The sequence below is a fragment of the Panulirus ornatus genome, chromosome 44 (genome assembly GCF_036320965.1).
Source record: "Panulirus ornatus isolate Po-2019 chromosome 44, ASM3632096v1, whole genome shotgun sequence".
NCBI classification, from domain to species: domain Eukaryota; kingdom Metazoa; phylum Arthropoda; class Malacostraca; order Decapoda; family Palinuridae; genus Panulirus; species Panulirus ornatus.
The window spans coordinates 11,256,494-11,274,627 of record NC_092267.1 but is presented as its reverse complement, the minus strand read 5'-3'; the positions used below and the strand labels follow the sequence as shown (position 1 = coordinate 11,274,627).

General features: G+C 42.1%; 1 protein-coding gene across 4 annotated transcripts in view; it reads left to right on the top strand.

Moving 5' to 3' along the window:
- The first annotated feature begins 3,659 nt into the window (after nucleotides 1–3,659).
- LOC139762738 (uncharacterized) overlaps nucleotides 3,660–18,134 on the top strand; it is a 73,906-nt gene continuing 59,431 nt past the window's right edge. For 2 of the 4 annotated variants that reach the window (XM_071687810.1, XM_071687809.1), the window contains exon 1: nucleotides 3,660–3,785. The gene's annotated coding sequence lies outside the window, so the exon portion shown is untranslated. The remainder of the gene's footprint in view (nucleotides 3,786–18,134) is intronic. The other 2 variants (XM_071687812.1, XM_071687811.1) reach the window with 1 other exon arrangement.

Below are 18,134 nucleotides of genomic sequence, written 5' to 3'. Positions count from 1 at the left end.
GAGAAGTGTAAACACAAGTGTAAAACTCTCTCCCTGTAACAGACGAATGGTATTCACACGTTAAAAGAGCAGAGGTCAAACAAGACATAAAAGAGAGATGGACCTGTAGAAACAACTCAGACAGGCTATTTGTATAGTAACATAGATTGGGAAATGGAGTCCAGTAGCCAGAAACCAAGGCTTCATAGTGAGTTTCTGTGAAGGAAGAGGAACTTCGGAATCTCAAGCCTCAAATATGTAGGGATTGGTAAGAAAGATTAAAGACTGGTTTAATCAGACAAGGCAAAAAGCGAAGGAACTTCAAGGGATGCATTGGCAAAGATACAGACAGAACTCCAGCTACCCAGCTTTTTCAATGTATAAGAAAGCAAGAAGTATACAAGGACAAGAAAAGGAGGAACAAAAAAACTCTGAAAAGGATATGATGGACAAGACAAGAAAAACATTGAAGTAATTCCATAAAGTCATGGATGCAGTTGTCAATTAAAGAGCAGCTGACCAGGCTAAAGGATTTCTATCTATCTGTCTATCCATCTATGTCTCTGACGCCTGTACCATCTGGAACTCCCTCAAGGAGAAGGTCACAGCATTAGTGTCCATAACTAGTGAACTTCAGTGCCACTTCCTACCCTTCAGTACCTCACCCTTAACAGGCCACTAGCAGAGGGCAAAGTGCAGTGTTTGCAGAGGCTCCTACCTAATGTTCCTACCAACTACTTCCATATAATGCTCCTACTTACTACTACCTAATGCTCCTCCATAAATGTTCCTACCTACTACTTCTATCTACTGCTCCTACCATTTTGCCAAAAGGCAGGGCAGGTGCATAGTGCTCTGTATGAAAATGTAGAGTTATGAAGAATAAGTGTATGAATTAAGTGTTGCCAAGTGTTATGAATGACAAGGAGAGATTGTATGTTTGCGGACAGAATGCCAGTAGTCCACATGTGAGTGAGGTAGAAAGTAAAGACAGCTACCTGGGTCAGAGGAGTGCAACTTGATGATTACTGATATGCTGGCTTACTAAGCTAGTTAAAGACAGCTACCTGGGTCAGAGGAGTGCAACTTGATGATCACTGAAGTGCTGGCTCACTAAGCAGCTTTCACTAGCCCTCCAGATACCCAGGCAGGTAGTACTGGAAGTATGGCTCTCTGAACGTTGGCTGCCTACCAACTTCTAAAGGATTTTCAGGGAAGAATGTTAGAGGATGATGTAAGGGTTTGTGAGGAAGTAACTAAGTTCAACAGTGTTTTCTCAGAAGAAAACACTATTCCTCACTGCCAGTAAACTGAAATGGGTTAGAGGTTGAAGGAAACATTAAGCCAACGTAGAAGAGACTTTAAGAGAATAATAAAAGGTCTTGACCCATACAAGGTTCCTGATCCTGATGAAATTTCACTATATATATGGAAGTTATTTGCAGATACTCTAAATAAACCTCTTGAAACACTGTTCAAGATGTTACTGGAAAGAGACAGAGTTCTAGAGGAATGGGAAAGGGCTAACGTTACACCTATGCATGAGAAAGAGACTGGGAACAGGCAGTTATCTACAGAGTGGTGTAACTGATGAGTGTGGTCTGAAAGGTTATGGAAAAGAATGTTACACAGCAAATGGGTGAATTTATACAGGAGAAATTACCAAAGTGAGAGTATGATTTTAGGGAAATGGTCGTGTAACAAACATCTCAGGCTTCTGTAAGAAAGTGAACTCTGTCTTGGATAAAAGGGAAGTCTTGGTGGAATGTTTGTATCTGAATTGCCAGAAAGCATTTGGCATCGTATTGCATTAGATGATGATGAAGAAACTAGATCACCAAGCAAGAATAAGGGGGAGAGTTCTGTGATAAATGGAAGATGATCTCTTTGGAAGGAAACATAGGACACATGTCAGAGGAACCTTCAAATGGGTCGGGGTGACCAGAGCATTACCCCTGGGTTCTGTTGACTATTTCTCTTTTTGATGTATGTAAATGAATTGCTTGAAGGTACAGATTCCTACCTGAATATGTTTGTTGATGATGCAAAGGTCATGAGGAAATGAAAGGCGAGGAGAATTGCATCAACTTGCAAGGGGACTTAAACAATTCCGAAATTGATCAATTTGATGAAAAGCAACCTTAGGAAATGTAAGTGAATGAGGATGAGACAAAGTGAAAGAAAGTCCCAATATGATTATTATTTAGTTGTAAATAAAATTCAGGATTCTATGCTTGTGGAGCTAGGAGTCGACATCTTCTCTAACCAGTCGCCAAAGTCCCACATGAGAATAGTTGAGAAAATGACTTAGCAAGTGTCATAATAGTTTTCAAGTGTATGATAAGGAAATATATAAGAAACTTCATATTCTGCTCAAGGCCAAATCAAGGATAAGTTTCTCAAATTTGGTCACTGCGCCTGAAAAAACACTAAAGGCTAATAGAGAAGGTCTAGAGAAGGGCAACAAAGATGGTATCAGAATTAAAAGAGCAGAGTTACAGAGAAAGGTTCGAGGTTGTAAACTTACCCAATTTGGAAGGAAGAGCAAGAGGTAACCTGATACAACCTTTACGTTCATAACATCAACAACGTAGACTGAATAACTTCAAAAGTTGAAGGGATAGAGGAACCAAAGGATATACAATGTAGTACAAGAAAAAGCTTGCTATGAAAGTTGTAAAGATGTACTTTAATAGTGTAAGAATGGTGGATAATTGGAACAGAATGACTGGACACATTGTCAGTGCAGATATCTCATAAACTAAAGTTGTATGACAGAAGACGACGTTCAATAAATGGGTCTCCACAAGTGTAAAACCCCCTCTTTCTATTGTACAAATTAGCTGCTAGAAATAAGTAATTACTCAAAGCCTGGTCAGACCTGCAAACGGTATGTTATATATCCTACATCTACCGACAGGAATGCTTAAATTCTACTAAGTTAACTTACATCATTATAAAAGGTAGATACTCGGAACTTGGTGATACCTGGCTAACTTTCTGTTGTCTATCCTGTATCTGCATAAAGGGATTCTTAAGTTTTCAACTGCAAACTTAGTTAACATCCACATAACTAGGAAGAAAAACAATTATCATGGTAATGATGCAGCACACTCTGAATAAGGCTGTTCAACTTAGTTAAATGTGATAAGTTTCTAAATTAATGACTGCGTTTTACTCAGGATGACCGGTCTCTTTCCTGCATGAAGAAATAAAAAAAAAAAAAAAGCAAAGCATTAAGGTCTGTGAGACCGCTGACGTCACGATCAATATGGCGCTGGGAGTTGCCAATTTCCCCTTGGCCTGGGCGCGGCACGACTTGGACCGTTGCCGGTCGCTCATTACTGTTATGGGGGAATTATATGTTTCACTTATTCTTCTCCACTTCTTCCTGGTATCATCTCTGGACTGAAGCTTGAAAAGACAGTCAATATCCGAGGATTCCAGGTTCATCCTCCCCTCATCCCTCGAAGCATCTGTTACGCTTTAGTGAATACCAATAAGTTGATTGTTCAGATTCTGGAGATTATTGAATATATATCAGTGCTTTCTCTGTCACTTGCATGGTATGATGTGCTTTTTCTGTACCTTTCTGTTAATATGGTGTATAGATAGCAAAAGTAGAAAGACAATTTACATTTGGCAACTCGGTACTTCTCCCCTTGACAGGATATTGTGTCCCGCGTCAGTGGCAGGCAAGGGCTGGATGTAAAGGTAACCGTTGTTCTGTGGCGTGGGCCTCACCACCTTAGGACGCTTCACACTGTACCTGCACATCTCTGGACGTCCTCCACATGCATCCGAGGGTGAGCTACATACCAGTTGTAACACAAACTCACTTTTGTCTTCCTTGCCCAAATGGTAATGCTCACGTTAGCCTGTCTCTCTTCCGATAGCACCACTCTCTTGTTGTCAAGCCGATTGCCAGGATACGGGAATCAAAAACAGCACGTTCAGCTCGAGGCAGCGTATTCCAACATTACTTACATTTTCGGATAACTTTCATGCTGTATATAATTGTGAAATATAGTTCCTCACAAGCGACGCCCTCAACCATGTCATTACAATTGGCACTAACTGTGAAGATGAATTAGGTAGTGACTGATCGCTCAGAAGACATGACTACCCCGTCTTACGTGTCCTTGACATGTTTATCCCTGTCAGACGTCTTGCTGACGGAAGTCTGTGCTGTGTGACGAGGAGTCAGTCACTCCGTTTCCAGCATCATCATTCATAGTAAGCATTACTAACCATGACACTGACAGCACCAATATCTCCGGTCGTCACACTATCCAACATGTTTAGGACTAGAACAACGTTTAACCATAATGTATATTTAGCAAGATAGATATTACATAACCATTAATGAAGATTTGATCTTGATCAGCTTGCATGTGATTCAAGGGTAAAGATGGTTGTTAAGTGTATGTTGTGCGTATGAGGCCACGTGGTGCCTAGCCTCAGCACATTTACCGGTTTAAAATACCATAAACATCTTATGTGGGGAGATATTTTCATTGTTATATCATGTGTGTACTCAGTCATTACAGGATATTCTTACTAGCTGTATTGTTACCTCTAATATTTTCTTTGTGCGTCGTAAGAAGCCTGACCGTTTGCCAGGCCAACACACATGACATTCGGTTTACTTCAGTTTATGCCACGGCTTCTGTTATGATGACTGAAGACGGTGGTATCCATTCAGTCCAATAACCAACTTAGAAAATGATGTAATCGTGAGTCCAAATGCGTTTAAGATTTTTTTTTGACAATTTAGTATGGGTAGTTACGGAAATCAGTATCACGCACTTCCAAAAGCTTCAGGTCTGAACTCTTGATCAATCAAATTGATTAATACATAAAAGGCCTTAACTGACGCACTGACAGAACAGTTCCCAGTTGATTGTAGACCTATTGTTTAACATTTACTGCTGAGATAAGTTGATATACGGTGAGATTACGTATTAGACATGCAAGACGTTGTTGGTCAGCCAAAGTTCATTGACAATATTAGTGATGAAAGAGCGAGTAACCCGTCGTCATCCAGGGATCACAACAAGCAGATTCCCCTCTTACAACTGTTTAAAACTATAAAATTATGTTCCCACAGCTCATGATGCACCCCACCCGCGAGTCAGGGTATATCAGGATTACGCCATGTGCCTCTGAAAATATGAAAAATAACTACTTTTAGCTTTGCAAGCAGTTGCCACACCACTGGACGGGCAAGCATTGGTTACACAAGTGAGTGTGCAAACAGTAGCTGCACCAGTGGGCTTGCAGACATTGGCTGCACTTGTGGGTGTGCAAACAATAGCTGCACCAGTGGGTGTGCGAGCAATAGCTGCACCTGTGGGTGTGCAAACAATAGCTGCACCTGTGGGTGTGCGAGCAATAGCTGCACCAGTGGGTGTGCAAACAATAGCTGCACCTGTGGGTGTGCAAGCAATAGCAGCCCCAGTGGGTGTGTAAGCAATGGTTGCACCAGTGGTGTGCGAGCAGAAGCGGCACCAGTGGGTTTACAAACAATAACTGCACCAGTAAGTGTGCAAACAGTAACCAAACCAGTGTGTGTGTGTGTGTGTGTGTGTGTGTGTGTGTGTGTGTGTGTGTGTGTGCAAGCAATAAGTTAACTAGTGGATGTGGACGCAATAACTACACCAGTCGTTGTGGAAGAAATAACTACCAGTGGATGTAAGCGATAACAGCACCAGTGGTTATGCAAGTAATAATAGCACCAGTGGTAGTGTAAGCACTACCAGCACCGGTGGATATGTAAGCAATAACAGCATAGTGGATGTATAACCAATAACACACCAGTGGGTGTGTAAGCAATAACCACCATTGAGTGTGGACGCAATAACTACCATTGGATGTGTAAGCAATAACAACAACAGTGGATGTGTAAGCAATAACAGCACCACTGGGTGTGTAAGCACTAACAGCACCAGTGGATGTGGAAGAAATAATAGCACCAGCGGATGTGTAACCAATAACAGCACCAGTGGATGTGTAAGCAATAACACACTATTGGGTGGGTGAGCAATAATAACACCAGTGTGTGTGGACGCATTAACTTTACCAGTGGATGTGGAAACAATGACTGTACCAGTAGATGTGTAAGCAATAACCACCAGTGGGTGATTAAGCATTAAATACTAGTGTATGTGGGAGCAATAACCACCAATGGGCATGAAAGCAATAACCACCAGTGGGTGTGTAAGCAATAACAGCACCAGTGGATGTGTAACCAATAACAGCACCAGTGGATGTGTAACCAATAACAGCACCAGTGGATGTGTAAGCAATAACAGCACCAGTGGATGTGTAACCAATAGCAGCACCAGTGGATGTGTAACCAATAACAGCACCAGTGGATGTGTAAGCAATAACAGCACCAGTGGATGTGTAACCAATAGCAGCACCAGTGGATGTGTAAGCAATAACAGCACCAGTGGATGTGTAACCAATAACAGCACTAGTGGATGTGTAACCAATAACAGCACCAGTGGATGTGTAAGCAATAACAGCACCAGTGGATGTGTAACCAATAGCAGCACCAGTGGATGTGTAACCAATAACAGCACCAGTGGATGTGTAAGCAATAACAGCACCAGTGGATGTGTAAGCAATAACAGCACCAGTGGATGTGTAAGCAATAACAGCACCAGTGGATGTGTAAGCAATAACAGTACCAGCGGACGTGTAAGCAATAACCACCAGTGGGTGTGTAAGCAATAACCACCAGTGGGTGTGTAAGCAATAACCACCAGTGGATGTGTAAGCAATAACCACAAGTGGATGTGTAAGCAATAACAGCACAAGTGGGTGTGTAAGCAATAACAGCACCAGTGGGTGTGTAAGCAATAACAGCACCAGTGGATGTGTAAGCAATAACAGCACCAGTGGATGTGTAAGCAATAACAGCACCAGTGGATGTGTAAGCAATAACAGTACCAGTGGATGTGTAAGCAATAACAGCACTAGTGGATGTGTAAGCAATAACAGTACCAGTGGATGTGTAAGCAATAACAGTACCAGTGGATGTGTAAGCAATAACAGCACCAGTGGGTATGTACACAATAACAGCACCAGTGAATGTGTAAGCAATAACAGCTCCAGTGGATGTGTAAGCAATAACGACCAGTGGATGTTGAAGCAGCAACAGCAACAATGTGGGTGTAAGCAATAACAGCACCAGTGGCTGTGTAAGCAATAACCACAAGTGGATGTGTAAGCAATAACAGCACCAGTGGATGTGTAAGCAATAACAGCACCAGTGGATGTGTAAGCAATAACAGTACCAGCGGACGTGTAAGCAATAATCACCTGTGGATGTGTAAACAATAACCACCTGTGGATGTCTAAGCAATAACAGCACCAGTGGTTGTGGAAGCAATAACAGCACCAATGGGTGTAGATGCAATAATCACCAGTTGATGTGTAAGCAATAACCACCACTGGATGTGTAAGCAATAACGACCAGTGGATGTTGAAGCAGCAACAGCAACAATGTGGGTGTAACCAATAACAGCACTAGTGGATGTGTAACCAATAACAGCACTAGTGGATGTGTAACCAATAACAGCACCAGTGGATGTGTAACCAATAACAGCACTAGTGGATGTGTAACCAATAACAGCACTAGTGGATGTGTAACCAATAACAGCACCAGTGGATGTGTAACCAATAACAGCACCAGTGGATGTGTAACCAATAACAGCACTAGTGGATGTGTAAGCAATAACAGCACCAGTGGATGTGTAACCAATAACAGCACCAGTGGATGTGTAACCAATAACAGCACCAGTGGATGTGTAAGCAATAACAGTACCAGTGGATGTGTAACCAATAACAGTACCAGTGGATGTGTAAGCAGTAACTGTACTAGTGGATGTATATGCAGTAATTACACCAGTGGGTTTTTAAGGAATAACAGCTCCAGTGGATGTGTAACCAATAACAGCACCAGTGGATGTGTAACCAATAACAGCACCAGTGGATATGTAACCAATAACAGCACCAGTGGATGTGTAACCAATAACAGCACCAGTGGATGTGTAAGCAATAACAGCACCAGTGGATGTGTAACCAATAACAGCACCAGTGGATGTGTAACCAATAACAGCACCAGTGGATGTGTAAGCAATAACAGCATCTGTGGGTGTGTAAACAATAACAGTACCAGTGGGTGTCTAAGTAATAACTGCATCAGTGGATGTGTAAGCAATAACCACCAGTTGATGTGGAAGAAATAACCACCAGTGAGTGTGTAAGCAATAACCGCCAGTGGATATATAAGCAATAACAGCACCAGTGGATGTGAGAGCAATGACCGCACCAGTGGATGTGGAAGCAATAATAGCATTAGTGGATATGGAAGCAATAATAGCACCAGTGGATGTGGAAGCAATAATAGCACCAGTGGATGTGGAAGCAATAACTGCATCAGTGGATGTGTAAGCAATAACCATCGGTGGATCTGGAAGCAATAATAGCGCTAGTAGATGTTGAAGCAATAACCACCAGTGGGCGTGTATTATGAACAGCGCCAGTGGATGTGGAAGCAATAATTATTAGTGGGTGTGTAAACAATATTCACCAGTAGATGTGCAGAGAATTATACCAGCGATTGCTAGCAATTACTCCGCTAGTGGATACGACACAAGTGTTTGTGCAAGCAATGACTGCGACAGTGGGGGGGGGGGGGTGTCGCAAACAGTGAGTGCACTAGGGAGTGTGCAAGCAACAGCTGCTTTAGTTGTTTTGCAGACAACTATCACCAGTGGGTTTGCCAACAATAATTACACCATTAGTTGTGCAAACAATAATTGCATCATTAGATGTGCCAACAATGATCTCATGGGTGTGGAAGGAGTGACTGCACCAGTGGGTGTGCAAGCAATAACTGTTCCATATTTTGTGCAAGCAATAACTGTACCATATTTTGTGCAAGCAATAACCACCATGTGCAAGCAATAATTACACCAGTGGATGTAAAAGTAGTAAGTGCACCACTGGGTGCTTGTTTGTCGACAGGGGAATCGGCAAACAAACCCAAGGAAAATGTAGACTTCTTTGAAGTGAGGAGTTCCTTGAAGAATTTGTACTCCCAGTGATACAGTCTCGCCAAAGGTTACTTCATGTACGGTGTAACATTGCGCAGGTGTAGTCTGATCACACCTAAGAATATATATACATGTATATATACCCATACGTTCGAATATATTGCAAGGAGCTCTCGCTTTCATAGAACATATAATGCCCTCCAGACAGCAGGAGTCGAATCGCTGCCTTTGGGAAGTACGAACCAAAACTAGGCTATGGAACACATAATACAAAACTGACTGTTGGATTAATAGTAATTGAATGCTCTTCGTTTGTCGTCCGCGAACGACGGGGCCCCGGGGGTCAATTCCAGTCAGGCTCACGTTACCCAATAACCAACACAGAGACTACAGGTTATAAAGTGTTGTGTGCGTCTATGGGTAGAGAGTACAGGGCAACTGAGCTATAAGTGCTTGGTGTTCTCTCTCTGGCTGTTACATCTTAGGCTATAGAGGGTCTTGGAATATGTTGAAACTGTTTGTAAAGATGTGATGGGTAATGTCCAGAGCGTAAACGGGAGAATGTATAACTCGTTTTTGTCTGGGGACTGTGGTTTCTGATGGGTGTATATCTAATACGTGGAGCTTAAGACTGGGTTGGGAGATCGATTGTGTAGTGATTGTTGCATCATTTCAGAGTTTATGTGTCTTGTCCTTGATATGTTTGTGGGGGATGGGGAGATTTGCGAGTAGAGGTTACCGAAGTGTAAGGCATGGGTAAGGATATATATATATATATATATATATATATATATATATATATATATATATATATATATATATATATATATATATATATATGTATATATATATTTTTTTTTTGCTTTGTCGCTGTCTCCCGCGTTTGCGAGGTAGCGCAAGGAAACAGACGAAAGAAATGGCCCAACCCACCCCCATACACATGTATATACATACGTCCACACACGCAAATATACATACTACACAGCTTTTCATGGTTTACCCCAGACGCTTCACATGCCCTGATTCAATCCACTGACAGCACGTCAACCCCGGTATACCACATCGATCCAATTCACTCTATTCCTTGCCCTCCTTTCACCCTCCTGCATGTTCAGGCCCCGATCACACAAAATCTTTTTCGCTCCATCTTTCCACCTCCAATTTGGTCTCCCACTTCTCCTCGTTCCCTCCACCTCCGACACATATATCCTCTTGGTCAATCTTTCCTCACTCATTCTCTCCATGTGCCCAAACCATTTCAAAACACCCTCTTCTGCTCTCTCAACCACGCTCTTTTTATTTCCACACATCTCTCTTACCCTTACGTTACTTACTCGATCAAACCACCTCACACCACACATTGTCCTCAAACATCTCATTTCCAGCACATCCATCCTTCTGCGCACAACTCTATCCATAGCCCACGCCTCGCAACCATACAACATTGTTGGAACCACTATTCCTTCAAACATACCCATTTTTGCTTTCCGAGATAATGTTCTCGACTTCCACACATTCTTCAAGGCCCCCAGGGTTTTCGCCCCCTCCCCCACCCTATGATCCACATCCGCTTCCATGGTTCCATCCGCTGCCGGATCCACTCCCAGATATCTAAAACACTTTACTTCCTCCAGTTTTTCTCCATTCAAACTTACCTCCCAATTGACTTGACCCTCAACCCTACTGTACCTAATAACCTTGCTCTTATTCACATTTACTCTTTTAACTTTCTTCTTTCACACACTTTACCAAACTCAGTCACCAGCTTCTGCAGTTTCTCACATGAATCAGCCACCAGCGCTGTATCATCAGCGAACAACAACTGACTCACTTCCCAAGCTCTCTCATCCCCAACAGACTTCATACTTGCCCCTCTTTCCAAAACTCTTGCATTTAACTCCCTAACAACCCCATCCATAAACAAATTAAACAACCATGGAGACATCACACACCCCTGCCGCAAACCTACATTCACTGAGAACCAATCACTTTCCTCTCTTCCTACACGTACACACGCCTTACATCCTCGATAAAAACTTTTCACTGCTTCTAACAACTTGCCTCCCACACCATATATTCTTAATATCTTCCACAGAGCATCTCTATCAACTCTATCATATGCCTTTTCCAGATCCATAGATACTACATACAAATCCATTTGCTTTTCTAAGTATTTCTCACATACATTCTTCAAAGCAAACACCTGATCCACACATCCTCTACCACTTCTGAAACCACACTGCTCTTCCCCAATCTGATGCTCTGTACATGCCTTCACCCTCTCAATCAATACCCTCCCATATAATTTACCATATATACATACATATATATATATATATATATATATATATATATATATATATATATATATATATATATATATATATATTTTTTTTTTAATTTTCCAAAAGAAGGAACAGAGAAGAGGGCCAGGTGAGGATATTCCCTCAAAGGCCCAGTCCTCTGTTCTTAACGCTACCTCGCTATCGCGGGAAATGGCGAATAGTATGAAAAAAAAAAAAAAATATATATATATATATATATATATATATATATATATATATATATATATATATATATATATATATATATATATATTTATTTTGCTTTGTCGCTGTCTCCCGCAGTAGCGAGGTAGAGCAAGGAAACAGACGAAAGAATGGCCCAACCAACCCACATACACATGTATATACATACACGTCCACACACGCAAATATACATACCCATACATCTCAACGTATACATATATATATATACTCCCAGACATATACATATATACACATGTACATAATTCATAGTCTACCTTTATTCATACCCATCGCCACCTCGCCACACATGGAATAACAACCCCCTCCCCCCTCAAGTGTGCGAGGTAGCGCTAGGAAAAGACAACAAAGGCCACATTCGTTCACACTCAGTCCCTAGCTGTCATGTAATAATGCACCGAAACCACAGCTCCCTTTCCACATCCAGGCCCCACACAACTTTCCATGGTTTACCCCAGACGCTTCACATGCCCTGGTTCAATCCATTGACAGCACGTCGATCCCAGTACACCACATCGCTCCAATTTGCTCTATTCCTTGCACGCCTTTCACCTTCCTGCATGTTCAGGCCCCGATCACTCAAAATCTTTTTCACTCCATTTTTCCACCTCCAATTTGGTCTTCTACTTATCCTCGTTCCCTCCACCTCTGACACATATATCCTCTTGGTCAATCTTTCCTCACTCATTCTCTCCATGTGACCAAACCATTTCAAAACACCCTCTTCTGCTCTCTCAACCACACTCTTTTTATTACCACACCTCTCTCTTACTTTATTATTACTTACTCGATCAAACTACCTCACACCACATATTGTCCTCAAACATCTCATTTCCAACACATCCACCCTCCTCCGCATAACTCTATCTATAGCATACGCTTCGCAACCATATAACATTGTTGGAACCACTATTCCTTCAAACATACCCATTTTTGCTTTCCGAGATAATGTTCTCGACTTCCACACTTTCTACAAGGCTCCCAGAACTTTCGCCTCCTCCCCCACCCTATAATACACTTCCGCTTCCATGGTTCCATCTGCTGCCAAATCCACTCTCAGATAACTAAAACACTTCAATTCCTCTAGTTTTTCTCCCATTCAAACTTACCTCCCAATTGACTTGACCCTCAACCCTATTGTACCTAATTACCTTGCTCTTATTCACATTTACTCTCAGCTTTCTTCTTTCACACACTTTACCAAACTCAGTCACCAGCTTCTGCAGTTTCTCACATGAATCAGCCACCAGCGCTATATCATCAGCGAACAACATCTGACTCACTTCCCAAGCTCTTTCATCCACAACAGACTGCATACTTGCCCCTCTTTCGAAAACTTTTGCATTCACCTCCCTAACAACCCCTTCCATAAACAAATTAAACAACCATGGAGACATCACACACCCTTTCCGCAAACCAACATTCACTGAGAAACAATCACTTTCCCTCTCTTCCTACACGTACACATGCCTTACATCCTCGATAAAAACTTTTCACTGCTTCTAACAACTTGCCTCCCACACCATATATTCTTAATACCTTCCACAGAGTATCTCTATCAACTCTATTATATGCCATATCCAGATCCATAAATGCTACATACAAATCCATTTGCTTTTCTAAGTATTTCTCAGATACATTCCTCAAAGCAAACACCTGATCCACACATCCTTTACCACTTCTAAAAGCACACTGCTCTTTCCCAATCTGATGCTCTGTACATGCCTTCACCCTCTCAATCAATACCCTCCCATATAATTTCCCAGGAATACTCAACAAACTTATACCTCTGTAATTTGAGCACTCACTTTTATCCTCTTTGCCTTTGTACAATGGCACTATGCAAGCATTCCGCCAATCCTCAGGCACCTCACCATGAGTCATACATACATTAAATAATCTTACCAACCAATCAACAATACAGTCACCCACTTCTTAAATAAATTCGACTGCAATACCATCCAAACCTGCTGCCTTGCCGGCTTTCATCTTCCGCAAAGCTTTTACTACCTCTTCTCTGTTTACCAAATCATTTTCCCTAACCCTCTCACTTTGCAAACCACCTCGACCAAAACACCCTATATCTGCCACTCTATCATCAAACACATTCAACAAGCCTTCAAAATTCTCACTCCATCTCCTTCTCACATCACCACTACTTGTTATCACCTCCCAATTAGCCCCCTCGTCTTACGCACTTTATTTACCTCCTTCCAAAACATCTTTTTATTCTCCCTAAAATTTAAAGATACTCTCTCACCCCTACTCTCATTTGCCCTCTTTTTCACCTCTTGCACTTTTCTCTTGACCTTCTGCCTCTTTCTTTTATACATCTCCCACTCATTTGCAATATTTCCCTGCAAAAATCGTCCAAATGCCTCTCTCTTCTCTTTCGCTAATAATCTTACTTCATCCTACCACTCACTACCCTTTCTAATCTGCCCAACTCCCACACTTCTAATGCCACAAGCATCTTTTGCGCAAGCCGTCACTGCTTCCCTAAATACATCCCATTCCTCCCCCACTCCCCTTACGTCCTTTGTTCTCACCTTTTTCCATTCTGTCCTCAGTCTCTCCTGGTACTTCTTCACACAATTCTCCTTCCCAAGCTCACTTACTCTCCACTCTTTTCACCCCAACATTCTCTCTTCTTTTCTGAAAACCTCTACAAATCTTCACCTTTCGCCTCCACAAGATAATGATCAGAAATCCCTCCAGTTGCACCTCTCAGCACATTAACATCCAAAAGTCTCTCTTTCGCGCGCCTATCAATTAACACGTAATCCAATAACGCTCTCTGGCCATCTCTCCTACTTACATACGTATACTTATGTATATCTCTCTTTTTAAACCAGGTATTCCCAATCACCAGTCCTTTTTCAGCACATAGATCTACAAGCTCTTCATTTCCATTTACAACACTGAACACCCCATGTTCACCAATTATTTCCTCAACTGCCACATTGCTCACCTTTGCATTCAAATCATCCATCACTATAATCCGGTCTCGTGCATCAAAACTACTAACACACTCACTCAGCTGCTCTCAAAACACTTGCCTCATGATCTTTCTTTTGCCCAGGTGCATATCTCTCCTTTTTTCTCACTTGGTTACATCCACGTACATTTAGACACCCCAGTCTGAACCTTCGAGGAGGATGAGCACTCCTCGCGTGACTCCTTCTTCTGTTTCCCCTTTTAGAAATGGGGAGGTGATAACAAATAGTGGTGATGTGAGAAGGAGATGGAGTGAGTATTTTGTAGGTTTGTTGAATGTGTTTGATGATAGAGTGGCAGATATAGGGTGTTTTGGTCGAGGTGGTGTGCAAAGTGAGAGGGTTAGGGAAAATGATTTGGTAAACAGAGAAGAGGTAGTGAAAGCTTTGCGGAAGATGAAAGCCGGCAAGGCAGCAGGTTTGGATGGTATTGCAGTGGAATTTATTAAAAAAGGGGGTGACTGTATTGTTGACTGGTTGGTAAGGTTATTTAATGTATGTATGACTCATGGTGAGGTGCCTGAGGATTGGCGGAATGCGTGCATAGTGCCATTGTACAAAGGCAAAGGGGATAAGAGTGAGTGCTCAAATTACAGAGGTATAAGTTTGTTGAGTATTCCTGGTAAATTATATGGGAGGGTATTGATTGAGAGGGTGAAGGCATGTACAGAGCATCAGATTGGGGAAGAGCAGTGTGGTTTCAGAAGTGGTAGAGGATGTGTGGATCAGGTGTTTGCTTTGAAGAATGTATGTGAGAAATACTTAGAAAAGCAAATGGATTTGTATGTAGCATTTATGGATCTGAAGAAGGCATATGATAGAGTTGATAGAGATGCTCTGTGGAAGGTATTAAGAATATATAGTGTGGGAGGCAAGTTGTTAGAAGCAGTGAAAAGTTTTTATCGAGGATGTAAGGCATGTGTACGTGTAGGAAGAGAGGAAAGTGATTGGTTCTCAGTGAATGTAGGTTTGCGGCAGGGGTGTGTGATGTCTCCATGGTTGTTTAATTTGTTTATGGATGGGGTTGTTAGGGAGGTGAATGCAAGAGTTTTGGAAAGAGGGGCAAGTATGAAGTCTGTTGGGGATGAGAGAGCTTGGGAAGTGAGTCAGTTGTTGTTCGCTGATGATACAGCGCTGGTGGCTGATTCATTTGAGAAACTGCAGAAGCTGGTGAGTGAGTTTGGTAAAGTGTGTGAAAGAAGAAAGTTAAGAGTAAATGTGAATAAGAGCAAGGTTATTAGGTACAGTAGGGTTGAGGGTCAATTCAATTGGGAGGTGAGTTTGAATGGAGAAAAACTGGAGGAAGTGAAGTGTTTTAGATATCTGGGAGTGGATCTGGCAGCGGATGGAACCATGGAAGCGGAAGTGGATCATAGGTTGGGGGAGGGGGCGAAAATTCTGGGAGCCTTGAAGAATGTGTGGAAGTCGAGAACATTATCTCGGAAAGCAAAAATGGGTATGTTTGAAGGAATAGTGGTTCCAACAATGTTGTATGGTTGCGAGGCGTGGACTATGGATAGAGTTGTGCGCAGGAGGATGGATGTGCTGGAAATGAGATGTTTGAGGACAATGTGTGGTGTGAGGAGGTTTGATCGAGTAAGTAACGTAAGGGTAAGAGAGATGTGTGGAAATAAAGAGAGCGTGGTTGAGAGAGCAGAAGAGGGTGTTTTGAAATGGTTTGGTCACATGGAGAGAATGAGTGAGGAAAGATTGACCAAGAGGATATATGTGTCGGAGGTGGAGGGAACGAGGAGAAGAGGGAGACCAAATTGGAGGTGGAAAGATGGAGTGAAAAAGATTTTGTGTGATCGGGGCCTGAACATGCAGGAGGGTGAAAGGAGGGCAAAGAATAGAGTGAATTGGATCGATGTGGTATACCGGGGTTGACGTGCTGTCAGTGGATTGAATCAAGGCATGTGTATGGGGGTGGGTTGGGCCATTTCTTTCCTCTGTTTCCTTGCGCTACCTCGCAAACGCGGGAGACAGCGACAAAGCAAAAAAAGAAAAAAAAAAAAAAAAATATATATATATATATATATATATATATATATATATATATATATATATATATATATATATATATATATATATCATTAAATTCTAGGGTGAATAAAAAGATGTTTTGGAAGGAGGTAAATAGAGTGCGTAAGACAAGGGAACAAATGGGAACATCGCCGAAGGGGGATAATGGGGAGGTGATACCAAGTAGTGGGGATGTGAGAAGGAGATGGAGTGATTATTTTGAAGGGTTTGTTGATGAGTTTGATGATAGAGTGGCAGATATAGGGTGTTTTGGTCGAGGTGGTGTGCAAAGTGAGAGGGTTAGGGAGAATTATTTGGTAAACAGAGAAGAGGTAGTAAAAGCTTTGCGGAAGATGAAAGCCGGCAAGGCAGCGGGTTTGGATGGTATTGCATTTGAATTTATTAAAAAAGGGGGTGAAAGTGTTGTTGACTGATTGGTGAGGTTATTTATTGTATGTATGACTCATGGTGAGGTGCCTGAGGACTGGCGGAATGTTTGCATAGTGCCATTGTACAAAGGCAAAGAGGATAAAAGTGAGTGCTCAAATTACAGAGGTATAAGTTTGTTGAGTATTCCTGGTAAATTATATGGGAGGGTATTGGTTGAGAGGGTGAAGGCATGTACAGAGCATCAGATTGGGGAAGAGCAGTGTGCTTTCAGAAGTGGTAGAGGATGTGTGGATCAGGTGTTTGCTTTGAAAAATGTATGTGAGAAATACTTAGAAAAGCAATTGGATTTGTATGTAGCATTTATAGATCTAGAGAAGGCATATGAGAAAGTTGATAGAGATGCACTGTGGAAGGTATTAAGAATATATGGTGTGGGAGGTAAGTTGTTAGCATGTGTACGTGTAGGAAGAGCGGAAAGTGATTGGTTCTCAGTGAATGTTGGTTTGCGGCAGGGGTGTATGATGTCTCCATGGTTGTTTAATTTGTTTATGGATGGGGCTGTCAGGGAGGTGAATGCAAGAGTTTTGGAAAGAAGTTCAAGTATGCAGTCTGTTGTGGATGAGAGAGCTTGGGAAGTGAATCAGTTGTTGTTCGCTGATGATACAACGCTGGTGGCTGATTCGGGTGAGAAACTGCAGAAGCTGGTGACTGAGTTTGGCAAAGTGTGTGAAAGAAGAAAGTTGAGAGTAAATGTGAATAAGAGCAGGGTTATGAGGTACAGTAGGGTTGTGGGACAAGTCAATTGGAAGGCAAGTTTAAATGGAGAAAACTGGAGGAAGTGAAGTGATTTAGATATCTGGGAGTGGATTTGGTAGCGGATGGAACCATAGAAGTGGAAGTGAATCATAGGGTGGGGGAGGGGGCGAGAGTTTTGGGAGCGTTGAAAAATGTGTGGAATTCGAGAACGTTACCTTGGAAATTAGAAATGGGTATGTTTGAAGGAACAGTGGTTCCAACAATGTTATATGGTTGCGAGGCGTGGGCTATGGATAGAGTTGTGCGGAGGAGGGTGGATGTGGTGGAAATGAGATGTTTGAGGACAATATGTGGTGTGAGGTGGTTTGATCGAGTAA